Source organism: Herpailurus yagouaroundi, unplaced genomic scaffold (genome assembly GCF_014898765.1).
Source record: "Herpailurus yagouaroundi ecotype Mexico unplaced genomic scaffold, PumYag 163, whole genome shotgun sequence".
In the NCBI taxonomy this organism is placed as follows: Eukaryota; Metazoa; Chordata; class Mammalia; order Carnivora; family Felidae; genus Herpailurus; species Herpailurus yagouaroundi.
The window spans coordinates 21,147,802-21,166,241 of NW_024412404.1; positions in this window are offsets into that span (position 1 = coordinate 21,147,802).

Sequence of the window (18,440 nt, forward strand, 5' to 3'; positions counted from 1 at the left end):
GAACACCAATGAGGTGAAGGTTAGAAACAAGCTGGATTTTTCAAAACTGTATCATAGTTGGCGACAATTAGAGAGTAACTTATAAAATGACTCTGCATCCTGGAGCATGGTGTGTGTACAGGTGTGTGTGTCTATACGTAATGTAGAATGGAAGAATGCGTGGGAAGGCCAGAGTTAATACTACCAGAGAGTAGAGGACACGATTAGTACAAGGGATAAAAAATGCTACGTCATAAATATGCTTTATTTTATCCACTTTCTCTTTCAGTTTGGGTATTTGGTCATTAAAGTCATAAAATGTATTTCCATTAGCCTGACCTGAAAGATAATGCACTATATTATCATGCGTTTACTTGATAGCTGTGATATTCATTTCTTATATTTTCAGGGTATCAAAACATTACAGTTTACTTATTTAATATTTTATTTTACATCACAGTTAACATGAGCTAATTGTTACAAATTTTCATGATGAAGACCCATGGAGAGGCTGAAGAAGTCCCAAAGACAAATCCACATTAGATATACACAGCGCATGTCCTTGGATTCAAAGTGTAGCTTTATATTCTCACTGTTTTTAATTAGGATGAAGTAACATCAACAAATATTTATCCAGGATTCAAGAGTTAAATAGGTGCATTAATTTTGTCATTATTTCCCAGGTAATCATGCAGATTAGACTTAATGACAAAGACTAATTGAGTACTACTTATAATTTCTAAAAATTAAAATTCAACAAAGATCATTTTCTCTTTAATTGAGAAATAAAGATGAAAAGCCAGAAAAAAATCTCTGCTATGAAGGCTGCAAAGGGGAGGATGCAGACATTTCTGTGAACAAGTCACGTTCACAAGTGTAGTTTTAACCCTGGAGTGCCCAAGTTTTCAGAACAATTCTCATCCATTTCAAAAGCAGATGCATACAGAACACAAATTATCATTTAAATGCAAAAAAAAAATTCATTAGAACTTTTATCTCCCCTTTTGGTGATGTGACAAGAAGTCTGTGATACGGATTAAAGGAAATGAAAATTCCTCTACAGAGGCCAGCCAAAAAAACCTCTTTGCTTTCGAGTGTACTCATTTGGGTTACAATTTCTATTATGTTTCTGTTTTAACATTACATATGAGTTTCATCTTATTAAGTTCATTTACATTAGTATGAAAGTCAGTGTAATAATAGAATAAATTATTTTGAAATTAATGTTAAAATACTAAAGACTCCGAGGCAGCTTTGATGATTAAAGTTGATTATAATGGCTAAATGTTGACAACATAATACATTTTCCAATTATTTCTCTGAATATTGCCTCTTGTGATACATTTCTTTAACTTCTTATATTATTCTTTGTGCTTAAAAAAAAGCATCTCTGAATATGTAACCATAATCTTGGTGTGGGCAAAGTAGAAGATTACTAAAACCAATAAATTAAATAATGTGGATAACTAAATAATGTATGTAACTAACTCAAAAATAAAAATGTTTTTATGAAGATATGTCAGATAATAAATTTGTAAACCAGAGAATAGTGTAGTTATAGAATGTAGAGTAATGCATAGAGATATCTAAATCAAACTATTGCCAAGCATAGGAATTACTTTATGTATCATGTCCATTTGTGGGGCTCAAAATGGATGGAGAGAACATTGTTTTTAATATTGATCTGTTTGTTTCATAAGATCAGTCATAGTGCTTTATTAACTGTACTTACCATATGATGGAGCTAAAGGGCAGAACACTACTGGTCAGGGAAAATTGTACCTGAAAATTCAGCGTGTTAGGTGATGAGAGATAAGCACATGGAATTGTGGGAACACAGATGGGAGTATCACCACTGGTGAGCACCGAGGAAGGTTTCATGTTGTTGTGCCTGGAACAGTCACAGGAACTAGGCACATGGGCAGGAATTCCGGGTAAAACTTACATGTAGGTGGTCAGGCTACCAATTTTATTGACTTACAAGAACACCATTTCCTCTGGCATATAGGACTAGAAAAAGCCATGAAGCTAGAGAGATCATTAAGAAACGGCAGCGATATATGTGTGTGTGTGTGTATATATACATATATACATATATATATATATATATTAAAGCTTTTGACCTTGGTAAATGATTGGTAAATGACCAATATCATTAAGATGATATTGGTCATCATCTTAATCCATTAAAGGATTGAAGCATGAGAGTGATGCAAACACGTTACGTTTACAAAGATGGCTCTTTCAGTAGTTTGGGACATGATTACTGTCCAGTAGAATTTTCTGTGATAATAAACGGAAAGTTTCCATATCTACACAGTTTAATATGGTAACTCCTCCCCACATGTGGTTATTTGAAATGTGGCTAGTGCTACCAAGAAACTGAGTTTTTAGTTTTATATAATTTTAATGCTTTTAAATTAAAAATTAAATAGCTGCCATATCAAACGGTGCAACGCTAGAGGTAGGGCTGACTGTATCCAATGTTATCAATAAAAAGGCAATTGCAGAAATTTCAGTTTCCTTGCATGCATTTTTATTTTCCCTCTAAAATCTTAAATACAAGAACTAGAAGACGGGATGGTTTGTCTGGTGATTGCACCTGTTTTACCATTTTTCTCTTCTTTCTGAAATATCCTCATACTTAAACCAATCCTTGGGACTCTCAGGACTGGAGAGAGTGATAACAAGAAAAATATCTGTATATTATTGCCTGCTGATTGAAATTCAGCCCAAATATTATACATTGGTAGGTTAATGCCTTGAAAACCAAATTGACAAATTAATCTAACATTTGTTTTTGTGTTTTAAATATGTGTTGAGCACTATTTGCCAAACTATGTTAAATGCTGGGGATGAAAGCATAAGGAGGTCTGAACTCCACAAATTCACCATCTATCAAGGTAGGCAGTTATACAAACAGCTAATCATAATACAGTGAATGACATATGGTGACAGGCAATTTATATAAAATGATCATCAGACTAGAAACACGGAAGTGCTTAATTCTGCATGAAGAAGTTAGGAAAAAGTTGAGTCAGGCATTGACTAACGTTGAGATGAAATTTTCAAGGTGAACTAGGAGGAGGTGGGGAAAGATTAAAGGATATCTTTATCCTTAGGTAGGGGGTGTAGGGGTGACTGGGCAAGATAGAAAGCTGCATGGAGTTGAAACATTATGATTAAAGACATTCACGTATGAAAATTAATCACTTGTTTTAAAAACTATATATAAACTTTTGTGTCTGGAAAACAGGGTAGGGACCAAGGTTGAAGCTAAAAAGCCATACACTGTGTGGAAGTGAGTGGGAGTCAATAAGTTTTTTTTTAAGAATGAGATAACTTAGATTTGGATTTTTAAGGGTTTGGCAGCATTGGAAAATGATGATAAATGATGAAGATTGAAATAGGACACACAAACCTGAATATGACTGGACATATTTTTGAGATGTTCAAATTTTAACACGCTTAACAGTGAAGTCCACAACTAAGGTCACTAAGACCTTCCAGTCCCAGAAATTATGTCAACTCTTTATATATATGGTATGTGTGTTTTTCTGGCTCATCAACTCTTTCACACCCTTCTCCCCAAAGATGTTAAAACGCCACAGCTGTCTGCATGCTAGATAGAGACTGGAGACCCACTGGATGAGCCAATAAAGGTGATGGAGAAAGCAAGAATGACTTCAGGGTTTGGGCTTGGAGACGGTTGGAAGTTGGTAGCACTAATGGAACAGGGAAGGTGTGGGGTGAGCTGAGACTTTGGAGGGTGGTAATGGATTCTGAGACATTCCTGCTTCCAGCTACTCTTTATCTTTTCGTTGAGTGACAGTAGAGATTACTCATCCTTTTACCAAGTGCCCTGCAGCCCCAGTGAGTTTAATTTCTGTGAGGCGATTACCATTACTATACATCCGTCTGGTTAGAAATCACTATCGTTCTCATCTTAGAGCAACTTCAAGCTGCACAGAGGAAATTGTTTGGACACACCATAGTTTATTTGTACAGAAAATACTTTAGCATATCTGACAGAGAAGTTTAGCTTAGAGATTTTCTTTCCCAGTCACTTTGCTCTGGGAAAGTATGTGTAAACCGGTTAATAGCCCTTGAGATTTTTTTTTGCAGAAATGGAAAATGCAGTAAGGCTGGATGTTGCTAAGGCAAAAGAAAAGTCAGCTGCATATTCAGCTGGAATCACATGCTTTGAGTAATGCTGTTTAACTTTCCTGTACCTGAACATATTGCTAGAAGTTTTCTATTGGCTTACTTCACTGAACTGAACCTACAGATGACTGATATTTCGCAATCGATACCTGAACTCAAGAGGATTCTGTCAGATTCCTCTTCCTCTGACCCCATCTATAGGTGATTCATCATGGTTCTCCATGGTTATTTGTCCCATTTGAATTTCATAACCAGTTACAAATTATTCTTCTTGGTATTGAGGTATAACCTTGTAGGTACCAACCTTCCCATTTGTAGGCGTGAAATATATCCAGCCTTGGTCCCAAGACCCTGTTTATAAAGCTACTGCCTCCCACTCAAGCAGGACAGAAGAACAGACTGTGACTGCCAGTGCAACAAAACCAATTGATGGCCCCCGGCTCGTTTTTAACTGCTAAAACTTTGTAGTTTCTAAAATTGTATTTCAGATGAAACAAGACTGTAAATTCTACACTGGAAATGAGTCTTGGGCTAGAGCATATACTGTGAATGCATCCAATACCTTCGGACATGTTCAGAAATACTGACTGCATTTAAGAGCTAGAGAAGAAAAAATGGCCCCCAAAGCCCAAAGCCACTATATTGTTAACTTTTGAAGGAAACTATCATAAAAGGAAAGTTATTTAATGTAACCTAAGATTCAGTGTGGCATAATATGCTAATGAAGATCAAAAGTTCAGGAGAAAGCCCTAAAGTGCCCACCAAGCTTTACCAGGGATATTGGTAGGGCATCACCCAGCAATTACACGTAATTCTAATCAACTGCCTGGTTGGTTGCCCTGACGGGCAGCAGTTTCTTGACCTTCCCTCTGTGCCCAGGCTCCTCTCTTTGACTACCTCTCCCGGCCTGTGATTTCTGCCGCTTTTATCATACTTTACCACTCAGAGCACTTTTAAGGATTCCATATTAGCCTGGGGCACCCTTGAAGACATCCACTGTTCTGTGAGTCACTTTGGTCTTGGTACCCGAAGAATATTTATGAAACTGCTTTCTCCATTTGATCGTTAGTCTCTTTTCCTATCCAGTGATCTATACCAGAATTCAGTTGGGAAGTTGCCCACTGCGAGTGGAAGATGCCAAGGTTCTATCCACCCTCTTTTCTGCCAACCATGGCTTCTTACCAGAATATGTCCTGACATTGGCCTCCTCTTGGATGAGGAATGTGCCTTCAACTAGCATGAAGAGAGAGCTATAGTGGCCCTATCTGACATGTGTCACCAAGGCAGAAGAGGTCTGAAGTCTAGCAGTGAACAGGTTAGTTTCAAATCAGGACCTTAATTACAGGAAAAGAGCAGTGGAGAAGATGAATAAATCATCTCTTCACAGCCAAGAGCAGATTTCAATATAAATATCAGATATTTTAATTGAATATGGGATTTTAAAGCTATGATTAAAATATCATTGTGTAGATTGTATATAATCTTTTTAAATAGCATGTGTTAAATGTAGTCTAAACTGTTAAAAATATGATCAATGTAATTGGACTTTGGTTGATAGAAGTAATTTTATTACCAGGTGCCTTGAGATAAGTTCTCTGCCAAAATCAATCAGATGATTAAAGAAAATTCTGAAAACAATCTCTGACTAGTCACAACACCTATACTTTCCACTGTTACCTTCCTAAGATAGAATGGAATAGTGGGGAAATTGAAGATGAGATAGTACTGAGCTGGTCCTCCTTGAATTCAAATTCTGCCTTTGACATTTACTGACTATATATATTTTCAAACTGAAGCTCAAATTCCTCCATTGATAAATTGGGAATCTATCCTTCACCTTGTAAGGTTTTTGTTAACATGAATAATAATTAACATAAAGTACCTAGCTCTGTATCAAATTAGTAGTAGCTACTCAATAATAACACTGTTACTATACCGAAAGCCAATGAATAACATCCTGCCCTTGGTCTAGATTCCAGATTTTCACTCAGCATTTACTAATAAATATGTTCAGTTTAGATAATGTATCAGGAACTGAGCATCATATCAGATACTATGTGTTTTTCTGCTCAAAAAAATAATTATAATAATAATAACAATAAAATTAGGAAGAAGGAGAGACAGAAAGAGAAAGAGAGAGCTGCATAACACTTTTTGGGTCTATGACAATCTCTCATAATCAAGTTAACTTATCACAAAGTATTGCAAAGAGAAGATCTCTAGGTCTCTACTTTAAAAATAAAGATACTGAGCCTAAAACAGGCTGAATTTCTTGCCCATGGTATACATGAGTGAAAGAAATTCCAAAACGATCTTCAATCACATAACTTCGCAAATCTTTCTATGGAAAACAGGGAATTAAAAAATACATGAAAGAAATATGTAACTATAGGCATGCAAAAATAAAGTCTTGTAAAACATACACAATGGCAGTTTTTTATCTTATTTTGTAAAGTTGAGGGTGTGTGTTCTCTTGCTACTGTACATTACCACTGTATCTTCTAAAACAGAGGGTCGTGCATTCTCCGCATGCAAGTCTTACAGGAAGCCTTGGCCGTGAACTTGGCATTCCTACACGTTCTAACTATGAAGGTGCCTTATAATCCATAGCAGGTTTTCAAAGAATATGTCACTATGTCTTATCTTGCTCATCTCTTCACTTAGGATTTGCAGCCGTGGGATGTATGTGTGGATGATATAACATTTGCTTGCCATTATTGAGAACAGAATGCTATCACAGAAGGCCAAAAATTAAACGAAGAAAAGGTACGAAGCAGTCATATTTACAGTCCTGGATCTCAAACTCTGGAAAGATCTCAGCGATAGCAAGCATATCACAAACCACACTTTCCCATTCCATCTGAACTTAAATGATGCCTTTAATGTAATACTCAGGGTAGGCACTTTCTAGAAGAATTAAGATTCGTAGACAAGGTTTCATCCATTTTTGATTCAGACACAGTGAGGAATCATTATGAATGCCTGCTAACCCAAAGAAGCATAATGATGATGGCAGAAGCCTTTGGAGGAGCTGAGTGATGGACTTCCGGTCAGGGTCGCATGCTGCTGTGTGGGCTTCAGGTGACAATGCTGTAGTGGGTGGTTAAGAGCAGGGCTGATGAATACAGCATCTACTCAGCTGAAGAACCTGAGGTACCCACATGATCGGTGCCATGAAATTATGTATAACAATTAATCCTCCAGTAAATGGTTTCTCTACTGGTTGCCCCAAAGCTAACCTATGTAAAAAAAAACCATAGAAGACTCAGTCTTTATGCTATCTTTGTGAAGAGGTAAACATGGGTTTGTGAAACACCCTCCCACATTTGAGAGTTAATTTGAAATTTCCAGTATATTAAATTTACAAGTTTCATTCCTATCTACCACATTATTAGGAGAAAGAGAAAGAAAGAAAGGGGAAAGCTTTCTAATGCATGTCATTGGCTTCTGGTTAAGAAGTTGATCACATTGAATAGGCTATTTTTTGTAGAGTCAGTGACAGTGTTAAAAATCAATAAATCTCAATCTTCTCGTTCATTCTCAGAGTAACAGGAATGCCTCCCAATACTCCCTCTCAGGTCAGTGTGTCAGAGAAATGGTGAGAGACTATAAGAAAGGGGCTGGGAAAAGAGACATCTTCTGTCAAGGACGGAGAAGGGCAGGACAGACAATGGCGTCTTAGTGTAACTCAGCTCTCCTCATGAATTCTTACTCATCACAAAACAAAACTGAATAGAAGCCCACATTGTGGGGGCGCCTGGGTGGCACAGTCGGTTAAGCGTCCGACTTCAGCCAGGTCATGATCTCGCGGTCCGTGAGTTCGAGCCCCGCGTCAGGCTCTGGGCTGATGGCCTCAGAGCCTGGAGCCTGTTTCCGATTCTGTGTCTCCCTCTCTCTCTGCCCCTCCCCCGTTCATGCTCTGTCTCTCTCTGTCCCAAAAATAAATAAAAACGTTGAAAAAAAATTTTTTTTTAAAAATAAAAAAAATAAAAAAAAAAGAAGCCCACATTGTGAAGTTTGCCACTTGTTGTTAAAATATTTTCATTTCTCTTTGGCCTCACGAAGGAGGTTGGGGACTCAGGGCCTGGATAGCCGCAAGCAGCAAGAGGATGAGAGCTAGGGAGTGAACATGGAATTGTCAGGGAGAAGAAGGGAGCTAGGTGGAAAAAACAGAAGGACAGTACCTTCAAAGTGAACACGTCTCCAGAACAATCTCCACTCATAGATCATAGTACAGGTAGACCCCTGGTAGCAGGAAACAGACAAAATGACAGAGTTGTCCCAGAAGAAGCTCGTAGCACAAGGCGGGCAGAGAGAGGAAGATGTTTGACAAGGGGGCAGCCAGCACTGGTAGCCAGAGTCGGGATCCAAGACTCAAAGCCCCATCTCAAGCTCTGAGCAGAGAGAAGATGAGGAAGTAGGCAAATCAGAGGCCTGTCCTTGGTAAGACACAGACCACCAAGACAACGAGCAGAGCCAGAGAGCGAGGTGAATCACAGTACTTGAAAACAGACAGACAATTGTGATTGTGGTTGGGCTGCAGAGTTGTGAGGTGGAGCTATCTGGGTGTTTCTGTGAGATGTAAGGGAGCCAGGTGGTAGCACCCGCCGCCCCTGGGGGTGGCTTCTGGACAAGTACAAGTTGTCCAACCCTGTTGTGTGGTCTGGCATCTTAGGGAACCCAAGACAGAATTGCTGAATCGAAGACACAAAACCACAACAGGATACAGCAAACCTGAGGGAGAAGACAAGGGCTGAAGGATAGAGTGGGTGAGGTTTACAATTAATAATAGGCAGTGTAAGTGGGACCCAATGAGTTTTGAGGAGCAAGACAGGAGATGCTTCCATTCTTAAGGATAGGGGGACATGTGCTTTATAGGAAACCGGAACTCCAGCTCAGGGTAGAACAATTCCAGTTAAAGGAACAGTTTGTGGCTGGAGGTGGGTTGCGTGATGCTAGGATAGGTCCTTCGGGATGCAGTTTTAGACAAAAGGAAAACAGAGTGATGGGTCCAAGAGCCACAGAGCCGATATTCGTCTGCCCCTCAGGTTCCTGATCATCTTTTGCTCTCTGCAATTTCCCAGGCCACAGACCAGGGCCTCAGACAGAGATCCACATATGGGACATGGGACTCCATCTTTCATTAAGGAGACACTCAGGGCAGTAACTGAACTCTCTGAGACAGGATTAGTTCATTGAGCAAATGGGACCTACTTCACGTGGCTGTGTATAAGACTAGCACCCATAAACCACATTTTAAATCCTAAGTTACTGTGTCAGTGTTACTACGCGAATTGTTTCATATTAAATCGTTTTTCTGAGGAGTTGAGCCCTTGCAGCTCAAGTTCCAGAAAAAAAAAATGCAGGAAGGTGACATTTAAGAATCCCTCCATTCTGAGACCCTGCTCCCTTCCACCAATGAGAAACCGTTCCAAGTCTGGGGGATGCATAACGTACAGAAGATGATCTGGAAGCCTCTAAGGCGTAACTCGCTACTCTGCCAACTGCTGTTGTGTAGGTGCTGAGCCATCTCCAAAGTTCAAGGAGCAGAGTCCCCTCCACGTGTGCCTCACAGCTACCAAAACCCACGCAAGTAGTGGGAGCTGAGAAAGAAGCCAGAAATCAAGGTGAAGTCACAGATGTGAAAAGCAGCAGTCTGAAAAAAATAAATCATGTCTCTCTGGAACTGGAACTGTGAGGAACACAGTCCATTTGTTTTATCTCAGATTCCTGTAAGCCAGATGCTCTGTAGGAGACAGTCTAGGGCAAGATCTCAGGAAGAGATCCAAATGAAACTGTTTGCATTGCAGAATAAAAGAACACCGGTGCTCCTAAGGACAATGGGTCAGCATTAGCTTATAAAACAAATCAAGAGAAAAAGAAAGGGTCTTCTTCCTTTGACGTTAAAGAAAGTTTTTAGACCAGAGTTTCTCAAACTTTAATGTGCCTGCAGACCACCTCGGACCTTATCCAAATGCAGACTCAGATTCCACAGTCTGGGAGTGGGAAGGGAGATGGGGCATTTCAAGGAGCTCCCAGGTGAGGCTGGTGCTAAGTTGTTCTGACATCTGCTGAGTAGGAAGGAACTGGTCAGGAGTGTGGACTTGAAAATGGCTATCAGGGGGGCGCCTGGGTGGCTTGGTCGGTTAAGCATCCGACTTCAGCTCAGGTCATGATCTCACGGTCCGTGAGTTCAAGCCCCGCGTCGGGCTCTGTGCTGACAGCTCAGAGCCTGGAGCCTGTTTCAGATTCTGTGTCTCCCTCTCTCTCTGCCCCTCCCCTGTTCATGCTCTGTCTCTCTCTGTCTCAAAAATAAATAAACGTTAAAAAAAAAATTAAAAATAAAAAATAAAAAGAAAATGGCTATCAGGATGCACACATCCTGGTGAGAGAAGATTGATACAAAGGGAACACAAGATGTCATCTTGTCACGTAAGAGACCTTTGGTATCAAAATATGTTTGGAAAATGTTTGATGTTTGACGTTCTCTTATGACACACCTACTCTCCTTTGAAAATGCTCACAATTCATTTGTCAAGTCAATATACACATACACATATACATCCAAACATGTAAACTGTGTACCCAGGGTGAAAATGAATACAATGTACGGGGCTTTTTCCTTGGTATCCTCATCTGATAAAGGAGCAAAACAATGGAATTGTTGTTTCTTTTAACAGTGACACCTGTGTGAGTGTTTATCACATATAATAAGCTCTCCATAAATGGTTACTATTGTTAACAATGGTAGTATCATATTAATGGACCTTGAAAGACTTTCTTTTATAAATACGCCTCAAATCTTTTTAATCTTATCATAAAGTTCCAATGAAAAATCAACAATTTTCTTTTACAATTTTGAACAATATAGGGGCGCCTGGCTGGCTCAATCGGTTGAGTGGCCGACTCTTGATTTCGGCTCAGGTCATGATCCCAGGTTTGTGGGATTGAGTCCGACATCGGGCTCTGTTCTGTGGGTGGAGCCTGATTAGGATTTTCTCTCTCTCTCTCTCTGCCCCTCTCCCCCACTCATGTGCTCTCTCTCTCTAAAATTAAAAAAAAATTTTTTTGAAGAATATAAAAGAGGATATAAAAAATGTTTAAATTTATGCTTAATCCAATTGCGAAGACATATCTTTAATATTCACTTTTGTAAATATCCATGCAATATTTACATCTGGTGATATTTTATATACATATGTCATATATATATCATATCATAAAACATGACTTAAAATTCAGGTTATAATGCATATATTGTGTCTTAACATAGTCACAAAAATATATAGTAAAGTCTCCCATATTATAAAACAAACATTTTTACCATCAATCTTAATTGTTTCTTTCAATGCATATGCCATAATTTATTCATGTACTCATTTACTATTTTTAGCAGATGTTTAAGGGTATACCTTTTTAAATTTTTTGATATTCAGGTTGCACACTTGTGGTTATGTTATGAGTTCAGAAAAAATGCTGGAAATAAGGGAACACACGTTTTAAAAAGTTTCTGATACATGTTTTCAAATTAGCCTTCAAAAAGGTTTGGAGCCTATCCTCTCCCACAGGCAGCTAGTGTGGCAGCTAATGCAGAGTACAGGTGTGCTGGAGGTGGCGAGTAGAAGGAGAAGGGGGAGCAGAGAGGGGACCGGAGGGCAGGTTACACAGGGCCTGGAGGTGATGGTAAGGACCTTGGCTTTCACCCTGAGCAAGATGGGCAGCATAGAAGGTTTATAAGCAGTAATCTAATTTATTTAAGTCTTACAGGAATCAAGAGCCAAGGCAAAAAGATCAGGAAGGAGACCCGTAACCAGGGCCAGAGCTATTGCATGGAGATGGTGGGTAGACTTTATATTCTGGACACCGCACGAAGGTAATGACAAGAGGATTTGCTGAATGTCAGGAGGAAAAATTGTTAATGATGACATCAAGGTTGTTAGCCTGAGAAAATGGGAAGAGAGTTGTGTCATTTCCTGAAGCTGGGAAGCCGGTGACTAGACCAGGTTTACTGGGAGAAAAATGCACCATTCAGTCTGGTTTGAGATGTCTTTAAGACACTACGTAGGCAGCTGCATAAAAGAATGAGATTCTGGGGCTCCTGGGTGGCTCCGTGGGTTGAACTTCCGACTCTCGATGTCTGCTCAGGTTATGATCCCAGGGTGGTGGGATTGAGTCCCACATCGGCTGTCTTCTTTTTGTCCTTTGCGTGAATAGTCAGATTTACATGTAATATAAAGTTGTGGCTTTCTTCTTTTTTCTTGATGAAGTTAGTTAACAATTACATGTGTTCTTGCTTGTCTTCATAAGTAGGTCTGGATATTGTTACTTAATTTTGACCATCTTGTGTTTACGGTCTCCATAATTTTGTCTCTATATTTATTGATTTTCCTGTTCTCTTTCTCTGTGTTCCCTTGTTCTTCCGCCAACTTTTTGCATTAAATACTTAGTTAACTGATTTCCATTATTTTTGTTTACAAGTAATAGATCCAAGGCTGTGAATTTTTGCCCAATGAAAGTTTTGGTGAGAACCCAGACACTTTTCATGCATATGGTAGTTATTTTTGTATTTTGTATTTCTAGGTCTGACTTATCCTTTCAGTAGGCATTTATTCAAGAGATTGTAGCATGCTCTTTACAAATGTCCAAGTGTTTTGATTTTTGTGTTATAGTTATTAATTTCTCTCTCCTTCAGGCAGTGATGTATCGGCTATGAAAATTCTACATTTTGCAGTGCTAGGTTTTGTACATTTGGAGTGCATTTTTCAGAAGAAGGCATGTGGGCTGATGGGAGACCAGACACAACACTATCCATCTCATCAATTTTACCCTGAAATTAAAAAGTGCTTCCTTTTGTGATGCAAATTATGGTCTTTTTTTTTTTTTTTTAATCCACCAGGTACAATTAAAGATTCTTAACCTCACTCTCTCATGTATCGGTTTCTTCTCCATTGCTGATTATCACAGAGATCATATCACTTTGAACCCTCTTTCCACCTTGCAGCATTTCCTCATTTTATTGCACAAGAAACATAACCTAAAAGTGTTTTCCTGAGGATGTCAACACTTAACAATACTGCAGGAGAGCAACCTTTATCTATCGAACACCAAACTTACTTTTAAACTTTCTTTTTCTCTGGAAAGCTTGCCCTCGGCCTCTCTTCTGAGCTTGGAAGCTTCACAAGGGCTTCAGTTAGGTGTGTGTGGCTAATATTCCCTGTGTTCGGACATCTCCCAACTCTGGTACTCTGACTCTGCCTCCCCTGTATGTAGACCTTCTCATGCTAGTGGCCGAATGACGACACCCATGTGATAAGCAGGGACACCCATGTGATAAGCAGTGACGTGTTGTAGAGAAAGCGCTGCTCAGATTCTGGATGGCTTCATCCTGGGTTTGGTCATTTCAACTGGAATAGAGAGATGGGGTTTTTTGAAACTTGCACAGAAGTCACCATTTAGCCGTGAAGCTCTACACATTTTAGGAATAAGACAAAAGAATTGAAGAGAGATGGAAATTCTAGAATATCATGGAAGAGAGTGAAATGTGGGGAGAAAGGCAGGGGAAAAACAAGTTGTGCATTTGAAACAGAAATCAGGTTAAAGTGAAAACAGTAAGGCCACACGGAAAAGAGGTATTTCCATGTTCCAGATCATTCACTCTTTCTTTATTTTTTCTTTTGACAATGACTTACTGTGTTATCTGTATTACAGACATGTGCTATAGAATTGCAGTAACTAAAAATAAGTAAAATTTAAAATTTGGCTTGAATAAGATCATTAATCTGGACACAGTAAACACTCAAATGGTTATTGTTCTTACAGCGACTATCTTTCAAGCTATGGACATTTGCAGAAGCAGAAATTATTTTCAGCCTAAGGTTTAAAGAAGGGGGAGGGTAGGTGGGAGAGAAGGAATCAGGAAAGTTTTCATGGAAGAGGTTTACTTCTAGTTGTACTTCCAAAGAAGGAAACAACTCATTTACACTTCACACCTATTCCACTGTGTGTACAAAACCATCCCTGGCCTCTCTCTCCTGGTTTGTTAATCAGACTGACCCAAGAGATGTTGGTCAAGCTCATTGCTTCACTGTCCTTTCTGTCACTTAGGTAGAGCCTCCTCTTATGTAGCCTAATCTGTTGGTAATTTATTCCTTGAAATGAGCGGTGAGTGAATAAGACCTCAATCAACAATCAACCATAAAGACTGTTCCTGCCCTGCATTTTAAACAGACACATTTTAATGAAGGAGAATTAAGAAGATTCAGGTAGCATTTTAAAATAAAATGAAAATTCAATCAAATAAGGATTATACTCAGGCAAGAAACGTCTTGCATCACGGTCTTTTATAGGCAGTTAGTGACTAGCTGGAGAGACCGAAGGCATCGCATACCATATGGCGAGATAAATATGGCTTACTTTTAAAATTGCATTTGTGTCACACAATTAAACATTAGAACTGTGCACTCTTAAAGATTCAGCTGTGAAACTTGAAATTTTTGCAAATTTCATTGTAACCACTTTGGAGATTTTTGAAGACATAAAATCTATCATTAGAAACAGAATATCTAAATCACAGGAAACTATTTTTAAAGAGATATAAAAAAAATCTTGCAATGCAATCCACAGAGCAGCTCAAATAATACCCAAAATTCACTCCAAGCTACACTGTCCCAATGAGCAGAAGGCATCGGTGACTATGTCTCCCTGGAGCCCCGCAGAGAGAAGAAGTGTTCCGGGAGCTGACTTGTCCCAAGAGGGAAACAAGTGGAGCTGAATTACTGCAAGTTTGATGGTTGTGTTCAGAGCATAACAGAGGATTTTCAGCAGAATTGAGGTCAAGCAGGTGTGTTTTGACATCATTTTGCTGCAGAAGCAAGACCCAGATTGACTCAATCAGTACAATGAATCTAGCTTCTAATAGATATAACAAATGGATGGTCCAAGTAGGAAAGTTGGTGTTTGATTTCCACACTCTACCCCTATTGAGTTTGGAGAAGAAAAAATAAGATAATTTTTTAAAATGTTTTTAAAAGCTTTTAATTTTTTAAATCTGAAACATTTCGGAAATTATTTTAAGAAAAAAATCCCTCTCATATTTCTCTGTCTCAATTCCAAAAATTGAAAATAACCGCAGAAAGACCACAAAAAGTACCATTTAATCAATAGTGCCAAAACAGGAACCTGGGGGAAAGCTCTCAAAGAAAAACACTGTGACTTTGTTGTCTTTTTTACAGTTATGGTTATTATTACATTGATTGGGATGGATTTTTTTTTTTATAGAATGGAGATATGATCTCGATAGTCCAGGGTAATGACTAATTCAAATCACACTTAATAGTTTCTTCCATCTGATGAGCATTTGCTATGTGCTAAGTGCTTTACGTAAACTATTTGACTTCACGTTCATCATCATGGTATTAGGGGGGTATTATTTATACCAATTTTATACTTTGAAAATCTAAGACTTAGAAAGATTAAGTCAGTTGTCCAAAATAAGATTAAGTCATTTGCCATAAAGTAGCTACATCAGCATTTTACCCAGGCAATCTCATTGAAGCAGCTACTCTTAACACCTAAACCGAAAATCCAAAACAAATAAAGGCATAATTTATAATGGCCAAGGTCAATATGCAAGTCAAGTGTAACCTGACCTATATATGTTACACTTCTGTGTAGGATAACTTAAGCAAAGTCATATATGCCGCAAACATACAAATATGGCAAATGTACACAAAATACACAAAGAGTTCACCATTTACTTGGGAATAAAACAGCAGTCAACAATACCAACAGGACCTCTGGGAATCTTGCTTTTTAAGATCCAAGTACTTAGGTTTAAAGCCTGGAGTCCCTCAAATGTTCTTTTCCACAGTGTGTGTGTGTGTGTGTGTGTGTGTGTGTGTGTGTGTGTATGTGTAAGCTTATGTTTTGATACTTGCCAAGAAAAGAGGGTGGGATCTGTTGAGATTTCAGGATAAATTCATACAGATCATAATCATGCTTTTCACTCTTAGGATGAGGGACTAGTACACGGTGGTTAATTTTCTTACTGAGACTATGCTAATAATAACCTACACTCTGGGAATTAAAGGTTGGGTGTTGATCTTTTTTCTCCCTTCAAGTCACTTAGTAAGAATGGCAAGTTAGTCTTTATGGCCTCTCCAGAGGTTCCATGTGAATCTTTCAGGTTGAAACTTCAGGCCCTCCCTTGTCTGTTCCTGTCTCTCATCTCCAACATGGCAGATGAGCATCTAAAAGGGTGCATGCTTCCTCCTTAGACTCCAAAACATTGCCAATGCTATTGATAACATTACTAACTCTACTTAGAAGATGAAAACCCATGTTTCCCTTCTAAATTATAACCGTCTATAGCTCATTTAGAAGCATGACTTGTGGACACGTGGGAACTCACTTAGTTCTTCACTTCCAACCACATCTTGCTTTTGGACTTGTGATGTCTTTAAAAAACCTTAATCTTCCATGGACTTTGAACAGGCTTGATGGACCTGTGTTATATTAATTGGCATTCTTTTATACAGGTAATCTTCTTCCTGCTTGGCTTTTAGCTTAGCGGAGGCTTCTCCTTCAGCACTTCTATATCACACACGCACTTGTTACTTCCCTTCCACCGACGCAGATACGGCGCATCCACCATAAGATTTCAGAAACTTGGGGCGCCTAGGTGGCTCAGTCGGTGAAGCACCTAACTCTTGATTTCAGCTCAGGTCATGATCTCACAGTTTGTGAGTTTGAGCGTCCCATCGGGCTCTGTGCTATTAGCATGGGATTCTCTCCCTCTCTCTCTCATCCTCCCCTGCTCGTGCTCTCTCTCAAAATAAACATTACAAAAAAAAAAAAAAAGATTTCAGACACAAAAGAATTACCTGTGGTGGCACCAAGAACTAAAACCCATACATGAAAAACTGTGTGTGATAATGGGGTGAAGAGTTCCACAATTCGGGATCTCTAATATACTTGAATTCCACCATTGATTTCTGTAGTCCTAGGAGAAACATCCCACTCTCACAGACTCCACAGCATTCTTTTACTTTCACCTACATGGCAGTCACTTTGATACGAGGTTGTGTGCTCTGGAATTTACGGAAGAAATGGGGCAGGCAGAGCTATGCAGAATGACTATAGGTAGATACAAAGAGAAGCCCCACAATCTTACAGCACAAGCTCTAAAGAGATTATTACCCATTGCTGCCCAGCAGTCATTTCCAAGACCGGAACCTTGATCTTACATCTGACTGACAGTGCTTGCTAGCATTGTGTAACTAGTTTGTGAACACTGATGTTGCAAGAGCATAAAATTCAATTCTGAACCCCTCACCTAGAGGATTTTACACAGCCTCTGTGTAAAATGCCCAAGACCATCACACTTTGGTCAAACTCCGTGAGGGAGTCAACAGGAAGGCACATTCCCTCTCCTATCCTTATAGCCCCCATTGTCCCTGCAACGCCCATTAGACTATCTTGAGAACAAACAAAAGTATAATCAACCTTGAAATCAGTCTAATTTTTCATTCTCACCAATTGTTCAGCACAGACCAGTCTCCTCTGTTTAGTTCCCTACCTGCTCTCCCTCCTCTAGTTCCCACCCAAACTAAATAAAATAATACATTTTATTAAATAAAATGAGGAGAACCAGAGCTAAAATTGGGAGGTTTCTATAAAACCTGATGTCTTGTCCATTTTTAACTCTATATAAAAGAAAGTAACTGTGTTATTTAGTTTCTAAAGTTCAAGCCTCTTCCCTCCTTTTCTCTCCTTGAGGGTAAAGCCCAAGAGGTAGAATAAAATCAGAGTACTATCCCAAAGATGCCTTCTGGGTTTAGCTGTCATCATTTGGCTTCCTGGATCTCCTCAATTTGTATCTCATAGATAGCACTACTGAATTCTCAAGGGTCTAAATACATTATTTTTTCCCCTGTGGATGGCCAATGGCCAATGATCTCTAAGGATAAGCTTTATTGGCTGGCAGTGTGAAGGTATTACTAGAGTCACAGACCTGCCCATAGTAAGAATAAGAAGGGACTTTATAAATCAGTGTAATTAAAAGTATGGTCCATGGTTCCCTGCACCAGAATTCAGAGAGGGGTTTGGAAGAATGAGTATTACTGGGCTCTACCAAAAACCTGAATCAAAATCTCTAGAAAAACTTCTGTACATCTGCATTTGACAATGTTCCTCATTAGTCTTTATTTTTTTTTTATTATTTATTTATTTATTTATTTATTTATTTTTTTAATTTATATATGAAATTTATTGTCAAATTGGTTTCCATACAACACCCA